General features: G+C 32.6%; 2 long non-coding RNA genes across 2 annotated transcripts in view; both read right to left on the minus strand.

Moving 5' to 3' along the window:
- Positions 1–20937, minus strand: part of LOC123384891 — a 214519-nt gene that overhangs the window by 103269 nt on the left and 90313 nt on the right. The window lies entirely within an intron of this gene.
- Positions 2707–4669, minus strand: LOC123384892. Its single transcript, XR_006596608.1, has 2 exons — positions 3464–4669; positions 2707–2875 (listed from the first exon to the last, which is right to left on the minus strand). It is a non-coding gene; the product is annotated as an uncharacterized LOC123384892 (long non-coding RNA).

Raw genomic sequence — 20937 nt, forward strand, 5'->3', positions numbered from 1 at the left:
TCTAGTGATGTATATATCTTTTTGAATTAGTGTTTTTTATTTCCTTTGGTAATACTCAATAGTGGAATTATTGGATCATATCATATTTCTATTGTTAATTTTTTGAGATACTTCCAGACCATTTTCCACAGTGGCTGTACCAATTTACATTCCCATCAATAGTTCAGGAATTTTCTTTTTTCTCCACATTTTTGTCAACAACTGTTATTTCTTATATTTTTGATTTCAGCAATTCTGAAAGGTATAAGGTCATATTTCATTGTGGTTTTGATTTGTATTTCCCTGATGATTAGTGATGTTAAGCATCTTTTCATGTGTCTGTTGACCATGTGTATATCTTCTTTAAAATAATTGTCTATTCAGGTCTTCTGCTTCTTTTTTCTTTTTTCTTTTTTTTTTGGATTGTTTGTTTTTTGGGGTTGTATAAGTTCTTTTTATATTTTAGATATTAATCCCTTATTGGATATATCATTTGCAATTATTTCCTCCCATTCAGTAGGTTGGTTTTTTTTACAAAGAAGGCAACAATATACAATGAGGAAGAGACATTCTCTTCTACAAATGGTGTTGGGAAAATGGAACAGCTACATGCACAAAAATGAATTCAGACCACTTTCTTATACCATACACAAAAATAGACCCAAATGGTTTAAAGACCTAAACATGATATGTGAGACCATAAAAATCCTAGAAGAGAACATAGGCAGTGATTACTTTGACATCAGCCGCAGCAATATTTTTCTAGATGTGTCTCCTGAAGCAAGAGAAACAAAGCAAAAATAAACTATTGGAATTACATCAAAATAAAAAGCTTTTGTATAGTGAAGGAAACCATCAATAAAACAAAAGGCAACCTACTGAATGGGAGAAGATATGTTCCTTTACTTTTTCTAACCATGTAATTATTTGCTTAGGTTTAAGAATATATCCTTTTCTTAAAAGAACACAATTGGATATATCAAGCAAATTACTAAACTGTGTCAGAAAGCTTATAGATTAGGTACGATAAATATCACTTAAGATCTTGCTATCATTTAACATTAATACCTATAAAATCTTCCCAAGAAACTGTCCTACCGTCTGCTTTATAATAAGTTGAATGACAGGGTGAAGGTATTAAGGAATATTCCCTATGGCAGGACAAGAGTATCGACAACATTGATATCTCAGGAAGCAAAAGAAAATACCTTTCAAAGGACTATAGATGAAACACAGAAGAGTTGGTCTCAATGGCTCCTGGTTTCTTATCTTTTTAATGTAACATGATAGCAAAAGCATGTAAACAAAAAAACTTGAAACAAACAATTCAACCACCTTATGTTACTCATTGTTTAATTCTTCTGTATTGTTACTGAATTTTTATCTAGGTGATTTATCATTTGTTGATAAACCTTGTTAAAGTCTATCTCTAAATTGTTATTTCTTTAAATTAATTCTTCAGTGTTGTCAGTTTTTGCCCCACATGTTAAAGTGCAGTTGGTAGATGTCTTAGACATGATACATTTAATTCCTACTGAATTAGTATTTTGTCATACACAATAAAGTTCTGTATATCAGATAATATACCATGATTATATCTAAAGTATATTTTTATGATCATGATATAGCCAATCCAGCTTTCCTGTCCTATCTCTTTCAAGATATATCTTTTACTATGGTTTGCACTTTTCAGGCCATCTGGATATTTGTATTTAAAGTGTGTTCTTTGTAGATGACAAGGTTTGGGGTGTTACTACTTACCTATTTTGACAATGATTGTTTTTAATATGCATGCTTAATCCACATATATTTAAAACTATATTTAAAAATAGTAAATTGCATTTTACTAGTTTGTTTTTGTTTAAGTTGACCATTTTGCTATTTGTCACATCTTCATTTTGTTACTTTAATCCTGTTTTTCTGCCATTTTAGTATCTGTCGGTTTTATGATCATATTTCTTTTTAGTTTTAAAAGTGACATTTGGGATCACCACCTATCTTATGTGTCTTTAACTTATCAAAGTCTACCTGGATGTAATATTGTAGCACTTCACTTAAAAATCAAAAAACAAACAAAACCCCAAACCTTACAGCAATAAAATTCTGTTTACAGCCCTCTTCATCTTCGTATTTTTTCATAAATCATGTTACTAAAATTGATATCTCCAGTTGTTATTATAAATGCTTTTACAAATAGTCATACTTTCAAGAAATTGAGAAGAAACATACATACACACAGACTCACATACGAGTATATATGCACACATACCCACACCTGTTTTTATTATATCAGATGCTCTCCACTCCTTATTGTAGATCCCAGTTTTCATTTCATATCATTCATCTTGAGAATGAATGCTATATACATACACACTATATACACATGCACATAATAGTAATGCTTGAGCGTTGTCACATTCATGATAGAAATTTCTGTAGTACATTTGCTATTGAACAGATATAATTTTCATTCAAACAGAATTTTTCTACATTAGTACAGAGTTCTGGTATCACATTTAAGTTACTACTCCATTTTCTGTATATAAAAATACTGTTTTTATTAACCATTATTTTTCTTATTTATCAATAAGAGTAAGGAAAGTTTTCAGGATATGTATGTGAGTGTGACTTTAAGTGAAATTCTTTGAATTCAGACAAGGGATAATCAATGTAATTGTGATTAAAATAGCCTGTTAGGCAAGCTGCTGAGTAGTAAGTCAGTTCTCCTAGGATTTTTAAAAGTAATCTCAAATCAAATTTGCAGCTTTCTTTCAATGTTACATACATAAAAATCTTGCTGAGTGATGAATACCATGGCTCTTTAGGTTTTTGCACCTGCTTTGAAAGGATAGTAAAGGCTCAAATAAAATTACTGTAGGCACTTGAAGTTTCTCACCTGTGAAAGACAAAATGCTGCAGTAAGTAAGAGTCCTTGGAGACTGCTATAAAAGATTCATTTGCAAATATGCTCAAGTGACTAAGAGAGAACTTTTAAAGTATAGGAAAATTTTTGATATTTGAATTTTTGTATCACCTACCAGGTGTGAGAACAAATGATTTTGGGGTAGTTCTTTAGGAAGTCACAATTCCTTAAATATAAATAATATCTTTAAAAAACCTTTGCATCTCAATAAAAACTATAGATACAAAAAAATAAAATTAGAAACAATTAAGATAAAAAGAAGTTCACTGTATGAGGTCATTATTTTTAGTGCTTACTAGAATTTTGAACTTCATAGCAATTATCCTTTATCTCTTCTAATGTCAAATATCTTATTTTTATTGTATGCAATGCTTTCCATTATTATCTTCATCTTCACATATTTACTATTTTTTAATCTTTCCAATCTCAATCTTATGTTCTTTTCCAAATTTGTTTTCCCTTAATTCTACACTACCCTAAATCTTGTTTATATTCTTTTTATCACCCTTTAATTTTGTAGGACTCATCAACATTAAATTAAATAATTAAATGCACAATTACCTGGTTAAGTCTGTTTCTACCTCAGAAATGTAAGTTCCATGGTGTTATGGACCATTCTTTGCTATTGCTTTCTTCTAAATGCCAATCACATTCCCTTACTGTAGAGAATTGTTAAGAAATGTCACATCAATGATACATAATTATATCACCATACGTGAATATCCCATTATAAAAGATATCTAGCAAAATCATTAGAAATGAAGAAAGTGATACTCCTGAGACCTTGCCTTCTTTCATAGTGATAAAACTTGGTTGGTGTTTAGGCGCTTTTCACTTTGAGTAAAAATATCTTATTTGTTGTTGTTCTTTCAACACAATTCAAAAAATGTATACACATTGAACATAAAAGTATTTTATCAGTGTTAATCAAACTAATAACTAGACTTATGTTAGCTATCCTCCTTATCTAGTCCCCAGAGATGCCCATAATTCAGGGCAGGAACAAACACATACTGCTCATACATTCTGATTTATTATATTGAAATAAAAAAGAAGAATCATGGAATGAGCCATAACTCTCTTCACACTGGTATTCTTTTAACTTTATACTGTACAGTCATAAATGGGTACTTGCTGCAATTTATATTTGTTATGGAACAGAAATTACACTCCTTATTGGAAATAATTATTCAATTATTTTAAATGAACACAATTACAGGAGCTGACTTACTTGCATAAACCAGTGATATGCCTTTGCTATTGACAGTTAGACTGCTATATTTAAAAAAACAAAAAAGAGTTGGAAGATATGAAATGTTTTTAAAATTATGTAGTTTAAGAGAAATAGCACCAAGAAAATTTGTCTGTCCAGTTGGTCTTCTGCAGGGTAACACAACTTGAGTTACATTTTAAAATTTGATTATTAATTTAAGTCTGGTAATTCTCTCTAGACTGAGGGCTGAGAAATGACCAGACTAACTCAAGAGCATCAAGTTACACTACACAAAATTTTACTTCATTAATTAGCACTCTTCAATAAAAAACCTACACTGGAATTTATACTATCAGGAAGTGTACTTCATAAGCACTACACAAGCAAAATATTAAGTGATGTTAACCAATGCCAGCAATGATAGCTTGATAAGGCTATCCCTTCAAGAGAATGTGACTGGCGTAAGAAAGTGGTCCAGGTTCATTGTTCTGCATGTCACTGTCCAGTTTTCCAACACCATTTGCTGAAGAGATTATCTTTTTTTCTACTGGATATTCTTTCTTGTTTTGTCGAAGATTAGTTGACCATACATTTGTGGGTTCATTTCTGGTTTCTCTATTCTGTTCCACTGATCTATGTTTCTGGTTTTGGCCAGTATCATACTGTCTTGATGATTACAGCTTTGTAATATAGCTTGAAGTCCAGAATTGTGATGCCTCCAGCTTTGGTTTTCTTTTTTAATATTACTTTGGCTATTCAATGTCTTTTCTGGTTCCATACAAATTTTAGAATGGAATTTTAGTATGGAAGAATTCTCATGTTATTTTGATAGGGATTGCATTAAATATGTAGATGCTTTGGGTAGTATAGACATTTTAACAATATTTTTTCTTCTAATCCATGAGCATAGAATATTTTTCCATTTCTTTCTTTCTGTTTTCAGCAATTTCTTTCATAAACTTTCTACAGTTTTCAGTGTAAATTCAAAATGGATGAAAGACCTAAATGTAAAACAGGAAAATATCAAAATCCTAGAGAAGAAAACAGGCAACAGCCTCTTTGACCTTGGCCACAGCAACTTCTTACTTGACATGTCTCCAGGGGCAAGGGAAACAAAAGCAAAAATGAACTAGTGGGACCTCATCCAAATAAAAAGCTTCTGCACAGTGAAGGATACAATCACCAAAACTTAGGCAATGGGCAGAATGGGAGAAGATATTTGCAAATGATATATCTGATAAAGGGTTGGTATCCAAAATCTATAAAGAACTTATCAAACTCAACACCCAAAAAACAAATAATCCAGTGGCAGAAATGGGCAAAAGACATGAATAGACACTTTGCCAAAGAAGACCTCCAGATGGCTAACAGACACATGAAAAGATTCTCAACATCACTCATCACCAGGGAAATACAAGCCAAAACCATAATGAATGAAATACCACCTCACAACTGTTCAGGATGGCTAAAATGAACAACTCAGGAAACAACAGATGTTGGCAAGGATGTGGAGAAAGGGGAACCCTTTTGTACTGCTGGTGGGAATCAAAACTGGTGCAGCCACTGTGGAAAACAGTATGGAGGTTCGCCAAAAAATTAAAAATAGAACTACCCTATGACCCAGAAATTGCCTTACTAGGTATTTATCCAAAGGGTACAAAAATGCTGATTTGAAGGGGCACATATACCCCAGTGTTTATAGCAGTGCTATCAATAATAGCCAAATTAAGGAAAGAGCCTAAATGTCATTTGATTGATGAACAGATAAAGAAAATGTGGTATGTATATATATATATATATATATATATATATATATATATACATATATACATATATATATATATATATATATATATATATATATATATATATAATGGGATATTACTCTCCAATAAAAAAAAGAATGAAATCATGTCATTTGCAACCATGTTGATGGAATTAGAGTGTTGCAACATTGCAGTTGGAACTAGGCAAAATGTCAGAGAAAGATAAATATCATGATTTCACTCATATGGAACTTAAGATGCAAAACAGATGAACATAGGGGAAAGAAAGGAAAAATAAGATAAAAACAGAGAGGGAGGCAAACCATAAGAGATTCTTAAATATAGAAAACAAACAGGGTTGCTGGAGGGGTGTTGGGTTGGGGATGTGGGTTAAATGGGTGATGGGCATTAAGGAGGACACTTGTTAGGATGAATACTGGTTGATACTTGTTAGTGATGCATCACTAAATTCTACTCTTGAAATTATTATTACACTATATGTTAACTAACTTGGATTTAAATAAAATTTTTAAAATTAAAAAAAAACCCACAAAAACAAAGGCAGTTTGACATAAAGTCCATAGCTTCTGTTATGTATCAATAAACTCTCAAGAGATCATATACTTTTATGTTCCTGTTTTTGTCTTAACACTTTACATTTTTTCTCAAAATATCATTAGGAAGAAATTCCCATTTATCAAATATTTTCCCTTTTCCTCATAAGAAATTCTTCTGGGATTCTAATTCAAAGTTTTCTGGTGTCATTACAGCCTATGGAAGGAATTACATTGATTTATTGCTTACTATAGGACTAGCTTCTTTAAAATCTGGATAACTCATGATACCGATTCAATAAACTAAGCAAAGTGTTGAAAATGAGAGAGAGAAAGATCATCTGGAGCAACTGACTGTAGCACCTCATCTCCCAAAGAGTACCTGATATATATCGACAGGTTACCTTTTTTACAGAAATTCAATTTTCTAGGCCCTGTGAATTCTTTCTCAATCTTACTAATAAACGTTTTCCCTTAAAATGTGTATTTATCAGGAAATAAATGACACTAACTTTGAAAGTTGAGGATAGTTTAAAAAAGAAACCTTTTTAAATGGTGCAGGTGGGAATATGAAAAACTAATAATGAATAGCAAGGGGGCCTTAGCTTGCAATAAAGAAATCTGCCCCATGTCTGAAGTTATCAGAACCTGGACAGATTAGTAGCTTCCATTAAAATAATTTAACCAATCTGTAGCAATCTTACGGGGGATGGATTCAGGAGAAATATTCCATGACTGACTCCACACCCACTTGCTGATTCCTTGCTAGTACTTTTTGTTAGTTCAAGTGGATGCCAAGAACAAGGAGCTCCTTTGATGCATTCCATAAACATCTGTCTCTCTTGGCACAGAGCAGAGGAGAGAGGGGTGGGGAGTGGATTTGGTGAGGCAGAGAGGTACACAGCCCACACAAATAAAATTTATTTGACAAAGTTATACTTACTAAAATGATCACGTAAAATGCACCATAGCTTAGACATCTTGATTACAATAAGGCTATTAAAAATCCATTTTAGTAAACAATTCTTAGATTTTTATTTAGTTTTACTCATTTTACTAGAAGACTAATCCCATTCACTCTATTTTTCTAAATCACATTATTAGAAGGCAAATTTGTTGTAACTTATGGGTTTCCTTGTGTTATCCTTTTTGTACTGATAGTAATTTCCACACCTTTAGGTAATAAAGCCTTAATACACACACACACACACACACACACACACACACACACACACACACTATACAAACCTAAAGACCACATATGTTTCATCCTAATGTTTTGATTTGGACAAATGTTCCTTTACTATGCATTGTCTTCCTTTATGTGTGGCAGTCTATTAATCTGTCAGTCATTGACTGCATACCTATTAATATATGTTCTCATTGTACTAATTGCATCAAACATTTCAAGCACAGCTGAATTTTATTTTTGTTCATAATGTTCTTCACTTTAAATTTACTGTTGGCTCTACAGTGGAATTATTTTCTGGAAAACAGGAAGTAAAGACAATATTTTCACTTCCACTATTCCAAACAATCAAAATCAAGTTTGTTTTTAGTGGGATATGCTTTGTGTCCTGAAAGTGCTACTAACCAGTTCACAAATGTGTCATTATTGACATAGTAGGTAATACATAGATCTGATGTTATCATACATTCAGTGATATTTTTCCAAATGAGAATACATCTATAAAATGTCTGAATGTGATTAGAATTAAATGATTGAATATTTCTTACTGATCACTGAAAACTTCACTTCTTAAATCTAGTTAGCTCTACATTACCTCTACTAGTGGAAATATAAAAATAATTAACCTATCAATTTTAAGCCTTATTTGGAAATGCAAAAATCATTTTGCACCTAAAACAACTTGATATCAAGAATAATGAGATAAACATTTTAATTTTGGTCATAGGAATAAAGTAAGTTGCTTACACAAGTTTTCAATTCACCTGATGTTTGTTTTCTCATAATTCAGTCATGGTCTAACACGTATTTTTCCTAATCCCTGTCACACACAAATGTGTGGTTTACTTTAAATGCATGTGGCTTTCTTTCTTTTTTTTAATGTTTATTAATTTTTGAGAGACAGAGCATGAGGGGAGGAGGCACAGAGAGACAGGGAGACACAGAATCCAGCACAGAGTCCGATGAGGGGCTCATGGGTCTCAAACTCAGGAGCTATGAGATCATGACCTGAGCTGCATTCAGATGCCCAGCTGACTGAGCCACCCAAGAGCCTCTAAATGCATGTGACTTTCTAATTTAGAGAATCATATTTATTGACTCAACTTGTTTAGTGCTTGTAATATTAACTAGACTTATACTGATATAATAATAATAGCAGCAATAAACATTTATTTAGACATTTAGGAAAAAATGTACTAAGCATTTTTGATAATTCTTTCATTTAATTTTCACTAAAATATTCAATAGAAAAGGGCAATGGTGTTAAAAGTTCAAAAGGATACCTTAATAATATGCCAAAATACAGGGTAGCTGTGCAACTAATTGCTGAAAAACAAACACACAACATAGAAGACAAAAACTGTCTAAAATAGAGCAATTATAATAGGTTACTTATTTAAATTATTTTTTCACGTTGATTTATTTTTGCGAGAGACAGAGAGAGAGAGAGAGACATGGACAGAGCACGAGCAGGGGAGGGACATACAGAGACGAAGAAGCAGAATCTGAAAGTACTCCAGGCTCTGAGCTGTCAGCAAAAAGCCCAACATGGGGCTTGAACGAACAAACTATGAGATCATGATCTGAGCCAAAGTCAGATGCTCAACCGACTGAGCCACACAGGAGCCCCTAGGTCACTAATTTTTTTAATCAACTAATGTTTATTAAGTAGAGTTTCCAAGAATAAGAGAAATTTTCTTTCATTCTCAGTGATTTTATTTATGACACGATATATCTGTGAATTTGTGTTAGCTTTATTACTCCCTGCCTTCAACAATCTGCAGATATTGGGCTACTTATAATTTATCCTTTCATCATCCATACTCACCAACAGACGGCTTCCTACGAATATGGCATGTCTAAGGGATTTCTCATTCACCTTGACTTTTCCAGCTCCTCCTTCACTTTTCTAGCTCCTCCTTACACCCATCTAGGAAGGCCCATATCAGCCACTGAAAGGTGGTCCCATTTCTCTAAATAAGAGATGGTTATTTTTCTTCCTAGGTATGCTGTCTTATTCAGGTAATGTTCTGCCAGCTATCTCTGAAATCTGAAGCTGAAGGACATCTCTTCAGTCTGCTTGCAACTCTCCTTCATCTTGTTCTTTTAAGATGGATTTTGTATATCACTGTCTTACATTCCTTGTGGTATATGACAATTATGAGACATGGAAAAGGGCATTCCGTTTATACTCCACAATGTAACTACTGTAAGTAGGTTTTTTTTTGGGGGGGGGGAAAGGCTGTTGTTATTTTGTCCTGAGTCCAAAAAAACTAGGTCTATACATTGAAGCTATGCTTAACAATAAAGGAAAAATAAATGTCTGTGCACAGTGCAGAAAACATTGTTTGTTATGTAGTTTTTTTTTCTTATAACAAAATCAGTTTCAAATATGTAAACTAGGAATAACTAGAGAAAATTAGAGAAGGGAAGAGAAGACTCTCTGGGTTGCAGAACAGAGAGGGCTCAGAGACATACAGAGTGGGCGTAAGTCAGGTTTAACTCCTCTGTTATGTTTATTAATATGCATGGTATAATTTTGGTTGTTTTTTGAACAAATAATTATTTTATAGATATTTCTTCATGGCACTGGTGAAGTGAATAGGGGATATACAAGTGAAAATACATGGTCCTTTATGAGTTTTCAGTTAGTGGGAGAGCTAAGCTAATTTTTGTGAAAGGCATAAATTCCTTGTCATTAAAAAAAGAAAAGGATACACTGTGTTACATGAATCTTGAGGATGGAGGGAATGCTTTATTAAAGAGTTGGTTCTTGAGGGTAGGAATTATTCAAAACAAGGAAGAATAAAAATACACCAGAAAGAAGAAAGAGCATGGGTGATGAGAAAACATGGTGCACATATAAAAAGAAAGTAAATAAATTTGGTTGAAGCAAATATAAAATATAAAAGACATTAGTTGAATAGAAGTTTGAATAGTTTAGTAGAAACTCTTGAATTCCGCACAGTTATTTTATCCGTTTTCTTAGCCAATATTAAAAAATGCTACAAAATACAAAGATAGTTTTAACTAGTGAGGTGAATGAGTAAGTTTTTCTTTGAACAATTCTAAGATTCTAAATTATTTGTTTCTTTTTCAAAACTTTTGAAATAAAATAGACCTGAAAATACCTTATGTGTTCAGTTTTACTATTCATAGAACAAGAATTCCCACACAGGCACAATGTTAAGAATCCTAACTTGTTCTGTTTTCCATGGATCAATAAGAAAATTAAATGCTTTGACATTTTTGCTATGTTGCTCCTCTTTTTGAAGATATGTATGAAAATTCTTATGTTTTTCACTCTATTGGTAACTTCATTAGGGATTTTAACTAGTAATGAGCAAAAATCTGACCAGGCTGTACAAAGTATACGATGGTGAATTTGCAGTGAAGGTAATAAAACTCCAACTTTGCACCTTTTACTTTCATGGGATTCTTCCAAAACCCCAGGATGAGCTCTGGATATTTGTTCACATAATCATGTATTTTTTGTAAAATTTTCCAAAGTATGATTTTAAATACAATTGTTAATGTCTACTATCTCTTAATGGTTCATCTTACTATCTGTCATCTTTTCTCTCATACTGGTTAATACTGGACTAAGCATGGGCACTCTTGAGGATTTCACTGAAGGAGTTGGGGAATCTTTTGCTTTTAGTGTTGTAGGATATACTTCTGGGACTTGTAATGTTTGGTTGGCCGTCTTCAGTTTAGGAGCTGTCCTTCACTGTGCTGACTCAACCAGCACTGTGACACAGGGCCAGATAAATTCACCATGCAAATGTAATCTACAGTACTTGGCTCTGGAATGATGTGAGTAGTGTAGGAGAAAAAAATAAATAAATATATAGATCTGGAAATAATTTTGTGGAAAATTGGTATAGTCATGAGCTGTGTAAGTTGTAAGTGTATTATTCACTTCATTGATCTTTAGAATAATCTGTCTTGTCTGCTTACACGTATAATTCATTTTTTTACTATTATATGAGATGCACAGATAAGTACGTAACTGAGAAGATCATAGGGATATAGATAGATAGACAGATAGATAGATAGATAGACAAGTAGATAGATTATTTGAGGGGTGGTCAAGAAATGTAGGAAACAGAAATCACCAAAATTCATGGGTTTGTGTGGCACAATCTCTATTAGTGTTCATATTTCAAACAGCGAATGTGCTTGTCTGTGAAGTTACATATTTTATGCATCTCAATCTATCATATTGCATTTTAGCATGCTTCGTATGTTTTCCTGCCAAAATTTGGCAGTCCCAAAAGAAATTGCCTGCAAAATTGTCTCTGGTGTGGCAAAATGCCATGAAGAAACAAATACTATAGTGACAAAAGTCCTACACATATAAATACATACATACATAAATGCAGGTAGTATTAAAATAACTTGCATATATACTTTTTGAATGTGCATTTTTAAAGTTTAATACAGAGCGGCAAATTACAAAATGCTTTCAACTATTCTTGTGTATGCCTTGATTTCAGAATAATTTTAAATACTTTTCACAATAATTTATCCTACAAAACTAAAAATCTAACTAAAAGGAATCATCTTAGTGGAAGTCAAAATGCTAAAAGAAAGGCTGCCAGAAGCATCAAAATATCACACATTTATTGATTTTGTTTGTATCTTTTAGCAGGCAGTTAACTTGATTTGACTCCAACAGAAAACTGTCTTGTGAAGAAGCTCAAATCTAAGTTACATTCGTTAATCCTTAGCTTAGTGTCTGCTCCATACAAGTGTAGCTCAGGGGTAACCAGATATTTAGACAGTGTGGATACACAGAACTCAGGGCTCTGGCTCTCTTCTTCCTGGGATTTCTCTCACCATTCACCATTCAGCCCTGCAATTGTCTCAAACTCTTTTTTTTTTTTTCTTTTTTAGAAAATGTAGCCATTGAGGTAGCACTGCCCACAGCCTGCCTCAGGCAGGCTGAGTCATAAAAGCTGGAAACTCACCCAGAGACATTCCCTTTGTTCAAGTGTCAACAGAGCCTGCCTGCTTTTTGTTCACTCTCCAGTATCTTCAGATAGCTGTTTTTAGTATTTAATCTAAGGTTTATTTGTTATCTGCAAAAGATTGTTCCTATAAGAGCTTCTTGGCAAAGTCTTAAGTGTGGGTTCTTCGGAGTCTTTTGATTAAGAGTTTAGCAGGTTTCTGATTCTTCACAGCTAACAGATTATAGAAGATTCCATTCCATCACTCAGAGGTCTTGAGTTTAACTCTTTATCCTTATCCTACACATCTTCACAATCTGATTTATGTCTTGAGGCAGCAACTCATTGTGCATGTGTGGCCAGAATTTCCTAAGTCCCCTGCTCTCTGGCTCAGTGGGACCTTTGTATCTTAAGCACTATGAAACCATGGGTGATTTCACTTTGTCTTTCTGGCCCCAACATCCAGTTTCCTCATGTGCCACCCTAAAATTCACAAAATGTACTGCAGTAAATCTGGCTTGTATTGTGGATTTACTAATTTCCAAACTGTCAAGGTCGTCCCAGGTAAGATATGAACAGATACCTCAGCAAAAAACATATACAGATGGCAAATGATCATAGAAAATTATGCTCAAATCATATATTAGAAATTGCAAATTAAGTAACAGTGAGATGCCACTACATGCCTATTAGAATGCCTATTAAAATCCAAAACACTAATAGCATCAAGCGTTAGTGAGTATGTGGAGTAGCAAACATGTTTATTCGTTATGCTGGTAGGAATGCAAAATGGCTTTCCACTTTGGAAGGCAATTGGCAGTCTCTTACAAAGGTAAACATATTCTTACCCTATGATCCAGCAATTACACTTCTTGGTATTGAACCCATATGAATTGAAAACTTTTGACTACACAAGAACCTACATGTAATGTTTATAGCAGCTTTATTCATAATTGCCCAAACTCGGAAGCCATCAAGATGTCCTTCAATAGGTGAACAGGTGAACAAACTATGTATATCCACATAATGGAGTATTATTCAACAATAAAAAGAAACAAGCTATCAAGATATGAGAAGGAATGGAGAAAACTTAAAATATTGCTAAGTGAAAGAAGCCAATAGGAAAAGGGTACATACTGTATGGTTACAACTACATGCTATGTACTGGAAAAGGCTAAACTATAGCAATAGTAAAAAGATAAGTGCTTTCCAGAGGCTTCAGAAGAGAGGTAAAGAATGAATAGGTGAAGTACAGGAACATTTTTAGGGCAGTGAAGCTATCCCATACAGCTAATACTTCAAGGGTGGATTCATACAGTATTCATATAGTAATATTCATATAGAAGTAATATTCATATAGAATATTCATATAGTAATACTTCAAGGGTGGATACATGACAGTATGTATGAGGCAAAACCCACAGAATTGTACATCAAGGGTGAATCCCAAGGCAAACTATAGATTTTAATTAATAATGATGTATCAGTATTTGTTCATCAATTCTAGCAAATGTACCACACCAATTCAAAGTGTAATAATGGAGAAACTGTGGGCAGGTAGAAGGGTATACAGGACGTACTTAATTATTTTTTTTTCCAATTCCCCTGTAAATCTAAAACTGCTTAAAGAAATAAAATCTGTGAATTAAAAAAAAACATAGTAAATGCAAAAAATTGACCTCTGCAATTTAACAAGTATTTTCTTTTTCCTATTTTCATCAGGAATGTTCACCTATCACAGTCTCTTACATCTTACTTGTAAGTCTCAAATAAGGAGAATTTTAAAGTAATACTTGAGGAAATTAACCTATAGAAGACATTCAGGACCTATTATCTGCAAATTAAAAGCCTTACAGATAAGCACTATGTAAGTACTCTTCACAAAATGAGAACAGATATTTGGAGCACCTGATTGTTTCACTGTTAAAATATTATTGCATAATAGTCCTAAAAAACAACTACTAGTCTCATTCAGTAGATGGAGAACTAGGCCATAAGTCTAGTTTTGTCTTGAATATTTGAATCTGAAGTTGTGATTACAGAATATGTAGCATAGAAACAATACTTAACAGTACTAATCTACAGTATTTTAAATATACTTCAGTTTTATAACAGTTTTAGACTTCTAGAAAATTTGAGAAGGGTATAAAGTCCTCATATATCCTGTACAATGTTTCCCCTAATATCAGCTTCACACATTAGTATGTGACATTTGTTATCATCATTCAACCAATATTGATGTGTTTCCATTAATAAAGTCTCTAGTTCTTCTTTTTTTTTTTAATATGAAATTTATTGTCAGATTGGTTTCCATGCAACACCCAGTGCTCATTCCAACAGGTGCCCTCTTCAATACCCATCACCCACCCTCCTCTCCCTCCCACCCCCCATCAACCCTCAGTTTGTTCTCAGTTTTTAAGAGTCTCTTGTGGTTTGGCTCCCTCCCTCTCTCTTTTTTTTTTTTTTTCCTTCCCCTCCCCCATGGTCTTCTGTTAAGTTTCTCAGGATCCACATCAGAGTGAGTTTTCACTTATGGTATCTGTCTTTCTCTGTATGACTTATTTCACTTAGCATAACACTCTCCAGTTCCATCCACGTTGCTACAAAAGGCCATATTTCATTTTTTCTCATTGCCATGTAGTATTCCATTGTGTATATAAACGACAGTTTCTTTATCCATTCATCATCAGTTGGTGAACATTTAGGCTTTTTCCATAATTTGGCTATTGTTGAAAGTGCTGCTATAAACATTGGGGTACAAGTGGCCCTATGCATCAGCACTCCTGTATCCCTTGGATTAATTCCTAGCAGTGCTATTGCTGGGTCACAGGGTAGGTCTATTTTTAATATTTTGAGGACCTCCACACTGTTTTCCAGAGCAGCTGCACCAGTTTGCATTCCCATCCTTGGTTCTTATCTACCATCCTTTTTTCCTTTTTTTAATCTTTATTTATTTTTGAGACAAAGAGAGACAGAGCATGAATGGGGGAGTGTCAGAAGAGAGGGAGACACAGAATCCGAAGCAGGCTCCAGGCTCTGAGCTGTCAGCACTCGGGGCTTGAACTCACAGACCGTGAGAACATGACCTGAGCCGAAGTCGGTCGCTTAACCAACGGAGCCACCCAGACGCCCCTTATCTACCATCCTTTTACTGTTCAGGGATTTTATCCAGGACACATTGTAGTTAGTTGTCATGTCTTCATGGGATGATCCTATATGTGACCGTTTCTCAGAATTTCCTTGTATTTTCTGACCTTGACAGTTTTGAGTATTGATCAGATGTTTCATAGAAGTCACCTCTGTTGGGAGTTTTTCTACTGTTTTCTTCTCATCACTATACTAAGATTGCAGGGTTTTGTAAGGAAGATCACTAAAGTGACATTTTCATCACAGAATATCAGGGAAACTTATTCAATGTAATTTATAATTATTGCTGTTGATTTTGATCACCTAACTGAAGTAGCATTTGTTAGGTTTCTTCACTACAAAGTTACTCTGCCCTCCACCCTTGATCTTTTCCACATTTTTCACTTTGGAAGAAAGTCACAATAGTCCCTTAAGTAATAGAGAGTTATGATTCCCTTCCTCATAAAGAGGTATCTTGATGAATTATTTTGAATTTTGCTTGTGACATTTGTCTTTCCTTACTCATTTATTTATTTTTCAGTTATTTACATCAGCATGGACTCCTGGATATTTATTTTATAATTTAGGTTATAATCCAATGCTATTTTGATTAATTTTTTATCACATTTTTACATTTTGACTATTGAGAGCTCTTTCACTTGGCTCTTATTCCTTTGACACAAACACTCCCCTCAGTGTTTTGTTGTTGTCTGTTTGTTTTTGAATAATTTCTTATTTTCTGGCAATACAAGATGTTCCAGACTCATTTTGTATATTTCCTGTCCCAATCCTGGACTCAGTCATATCTCTAATGAGCTCTGGTAACTTTTATTGGAGAATGATAATGTAATTCAAGATCTGGCTTCTAGATGTGCTCATTGCTACCGAGGTATATTTTTAAGGTCATGTATAGCATTTTTATATGAGTAACAAAAAAGATATTACTATAAAAATGAATTATGTTACTATAAAAATGATATAATAATAGGAGTAAAAGCCAAGATTTAAACTCAAGAATAAAACAAAATAATGAGGTGTGGAGTAGCTAGTTGAAACACAAATTTTATAGAAGTCCATTAGCTTTTTTTTTTATTATGGGAAGCTGAGGAGTTGTTTTTTCCTTGATTAGCTGGTTTTGGTTCATCTTAAAAGCAGAAAACTGTAACAAACTTTGGGTACAGTGACATAAAGATAACACTTGTAATTTTTTTTCCTGCATTACAGTATCTCTAAGATGCCCCATTTTGCCAACAATTGTACTTCTAGATGCCCAAGAGCAGAATTCCACATAACTTGGAATTCTAAGAATCTATCAAATCACTCTGATCATGGTATTTTCAATTTGTGACCCAGCATATTTGCTTTGAAACAAGAATGCTGAGATTGTTATGATCCTTCTAATCACTTTTAAATTATAATTTACATAATAATTACACAATCATAAATTGGTCAGAATGTATTTAAGAAATGTATTACTGGGGCACCTGGGTGACTCAGTCAGTTAAGCATCCTGATTCTTGGTTTCAGCTCAGGTCATGATCTCATGGTTTCATGAGTTCCAGCCCCACATCAGGCTCTGTGCTGACAGCATGGAGCCTACTTGGGATGTTCTCTCTCCCTCTCTCTCTGCTCCTCCCTGTTCATGCTGTCTCTGTCAATTAACTTTTTATGGATTATTTATTACATAACACTTATTTTCAATTCTTAATGATAACTAATGTTAGAAAGAAATTTAAAGAAAGAGACACTTTCCAAAGCTGCTTTCAGTAAAATTGTTCTAAATGAGAAGACAATGGTTGCTGTATCACAATTTCTAAATCTGGAAACCACCAAAGTTGACTGATAAAAATAAAAACCCATAATTGGAGAAAAAAATAAATAGACAATAAAATTGAAAGTGTACAGAAATATATACTCTAAAATTAAAATTTGCCTAAAACTGAGAAGAATGAGAGTTTTTGACAGAATATGTTATCTGTGAAATATGACCCAGAAATAAATAATTTCTTTGGACTAATGAACCAAAAATAATATTCATAATGGTAACAACTGTAATTCATCAAAATTGGCATGAATGAAAATGTCTTATTGAATATTCATTTCAAAGTTAATATGCAAATAAGTGATCTCAAAAAATAATTTTTAAGTAAAATTATGTAGAAGATGTATTTAATTATATTTTTAAGAAAAAATACAATTAAATTTACTTGACAGACTGTAGCTCCAAAAAATAAATTTACTCCCAATATTCAAATGATTTGCATTATTTAGAAAGAAAAACATGTTTCATATTTTTCCATATTTCAATTAAACATTTGGAACAACAAAACATTAAAGTCAATAATATCCACTAAAGATGAAAAGGGCAGATTTTGAAACATATGGGATTCAGAGCTGCCTATAGGTCAACAAAAAACCCATTAAATCTTACGTTTTCTGAAGTAATTTTCTTCAAAAGAATAATTTCTCTATTCACTTTGAATTTCTTAGTACTATTGGTTTCATTTGAAGTTTTGTATCTAGAATCCCAACATCTAATTTAAGCATGTTGAAATAAAAAAAAAAAAGAATTGCATTTCTCTTAAGGATTTAATATAAGACCTCTAGGGATCAACTTTAGAATACAGATAAGTAAGGACTGTGGTAAATCTATGTATTTTGCATGGAGTAAAGAATAAAATGAAACTGTGGAAGTGTGCTGAAACAAATAGTTAAAAAATGGAATAATGTCAGATTTGGCTGAATTAAAATCAACTTTATCAGTTAAACTTATGGGCAGAGCCTAGTTTCATCCAACAATATTACAATATTTTATTTATTTTCTAGTAACTGGGAAATCATTATGCATGTTAGTTATGTAGATGTTTAGAAACAAATATAGAAACTCTCATATATTGAAAAATAAATGAAAATAATATTCTTGCATACGTTTTTGTGATTAGTTCATTCCTAAACAGTTGAAAGTCAAAAAAAAATAATTTTCAAGAAATTTAGTCTATAACATAAATTTCTGTAGGCAATATTCAAGCCATTATTTACAAATACTGTGGATTTGTGTTTTCATTCAATATAATGTCCTCTACTAATTTCTATGTGCATTATGTATCCTGCTTTAGTTACTAATTTAACAGAATGTTTTATTTTTAGCATACAAGAATGTATGTACATAATATACTAAAAGAACTTTTCCACTTTTCCAAAAAATGTAGGATTTTAAGCAAATTACGTATTCTTGTCTTCAATTCAGTTAAACATATTTATTCCTTCTCTTCAATTGCTAGCACATATAACACATGAGGCCTTTGGTGTGGGCTTAATGGTCAGCCAGATGAAGAGTAGTATTTTCTTAAACTATTTCCACACAAAGGAAAATTATTTTCAGAGTATTTAGAAAAACAATGAACCCCTATAATAAAGACAATTACATTTTTCTGGGATTTTTTTTATTTTTTATTTTTTTGGCAGTAGTTTCAGAGAGCCATATGGATAGCTTTACTTATTTTTTTTATTTTTTTTGCTTCAGCTACAGTTGTTTCTCTTTTCCCCTTAAGGATGCCTTAGATGTCTTGTTTATAATATTTCAAGCAGCTTTGGGTCCAATGAGCTATTGAAACTCTATAGCACTGACAATAACTAAAACTTTTCTCACCTTGGAATGGCAGGTAAGTGTGAATATATATTCATGATCTAATGAATCTACAATCATGTTTATGTACCAGATGTTTGCTTTTTCTCTGCTGCTGTAATATATCTGGCTCTGAATTTTCTCTTGCTTTTTATTAACTTCTTGGGAAAAGAAAAGAAAGAAAAAATCAACAGGATATGGAAAGAGTCTTCTGATAAAGTTCTGACATTATAACTTCACAAATATATATGCACCCTGATGAACCTCGATATTCTATGTAAATCAAATATATCAAGTATGTTTATTTTTGTATGCTAACTTATTTTAGATGGAGATTTCTATGAATATGCAATATGTGACTACAAATAAATAAAACTGATTTTCATAAAAACATTTTTTTTATCAATTCACAATCAAAGACTACTTAAGTTAAACGGTTTCAGTATTTTCCTTATTCCATTTTCCACTGAGTCTACTTATCTAATTTTCTGATCTCATCATAATATAGTTTCATAAAGTCACTAATATCTTAATCGAAGGTGCAAAGAAACCAATAAATGCATTTGCTGTGTTGATTCCAATTGAAATGATAAAAAAATGAAATGAAAGCATTAATTTATTAGACCATTAATCTTGAGAATTAGGAAAGTTTCTGTCACCTTTAAAACCAGTTTGAGATTTACATGTGGTTACTTGCAAATTATAGATATACTTGTAATTTGCTCAGATTCCCACCTAGCCCATGGATTATGGAAGTGTCACCTACTACCCCAGAGTTCAGTAAATTCTCAGAGGCTAATGTTTTCATGGCTGCCTCAGCCTCTAAAATATTGATGACTAAAGAAAGCCATCACATGAAAATAATATAGGTACAATAGATGTCCCTCCCTGATGATTTGGCAGCTGTGGTATATTGTACATTCAACAACTGTTTTCTTGTTTCTCTGGCTGGTAAAACACTCTTCCCAATGCAAAAGGGAAAATAAATGGTTGTACATTAATTAATCCATTGATTTAACAAGTTTTAATGAACACCTGCTAAGGAAGATGCTTCACAAGATCCTGCGAATTCAGTAGAGAGAACAGAGTAAGTAATTCTCTTTCCTTGTGATCCTATGTGTGCCATATACTTAAAAAGAGTATCTTAATAACTATTTCCTATGGCTTGAATAGATCCTGGAAATAAATCATCTACGAAAATGACTTTCTTTATACCAGGAAATATGCACTGAGAATCATACAATTTTATTTATTTTTTACAAAATTATGAAGAAAGAAGAGGTAATGATATGGATATTTGACAAAGTATTAATTAATTTGGCTTTCTGCTTATTTAAAACCAATTTATTATTATATTTCAATTTCTAAATGTGTAATCGGAATTCCTTGAATGTGATTTCACTTATATATTTCTAATTTTGAAATCAACATACAAAGTTTAAAATTGCAGGAGCTATATAGAATGAAAATTCAATTGTTAATATTTGTTCCCTAATTAAATCTAAACATCTATATTTCTGATTATTTTCTTGGAATAAATTTTTAAAAGAGATAATTTAACAATATCTGACATTTAATGCTTAGTTTTTATAAAAGTGATTCTTTGGCTT

This window comes from Felis catus, chromosome B1 (genome assembly GCF_018350175.1).
Source record: "Felis catus isolate Fca126 chromosome B1, F.catus_Fca126_mat1.0, whole genome shotgun sequence".
Classification (NCBI taxonomy): Eukaryota; Metazoa; Chordata; class Mammalia; order Carnivora; family Felidae; genus Felis; species Felis catus.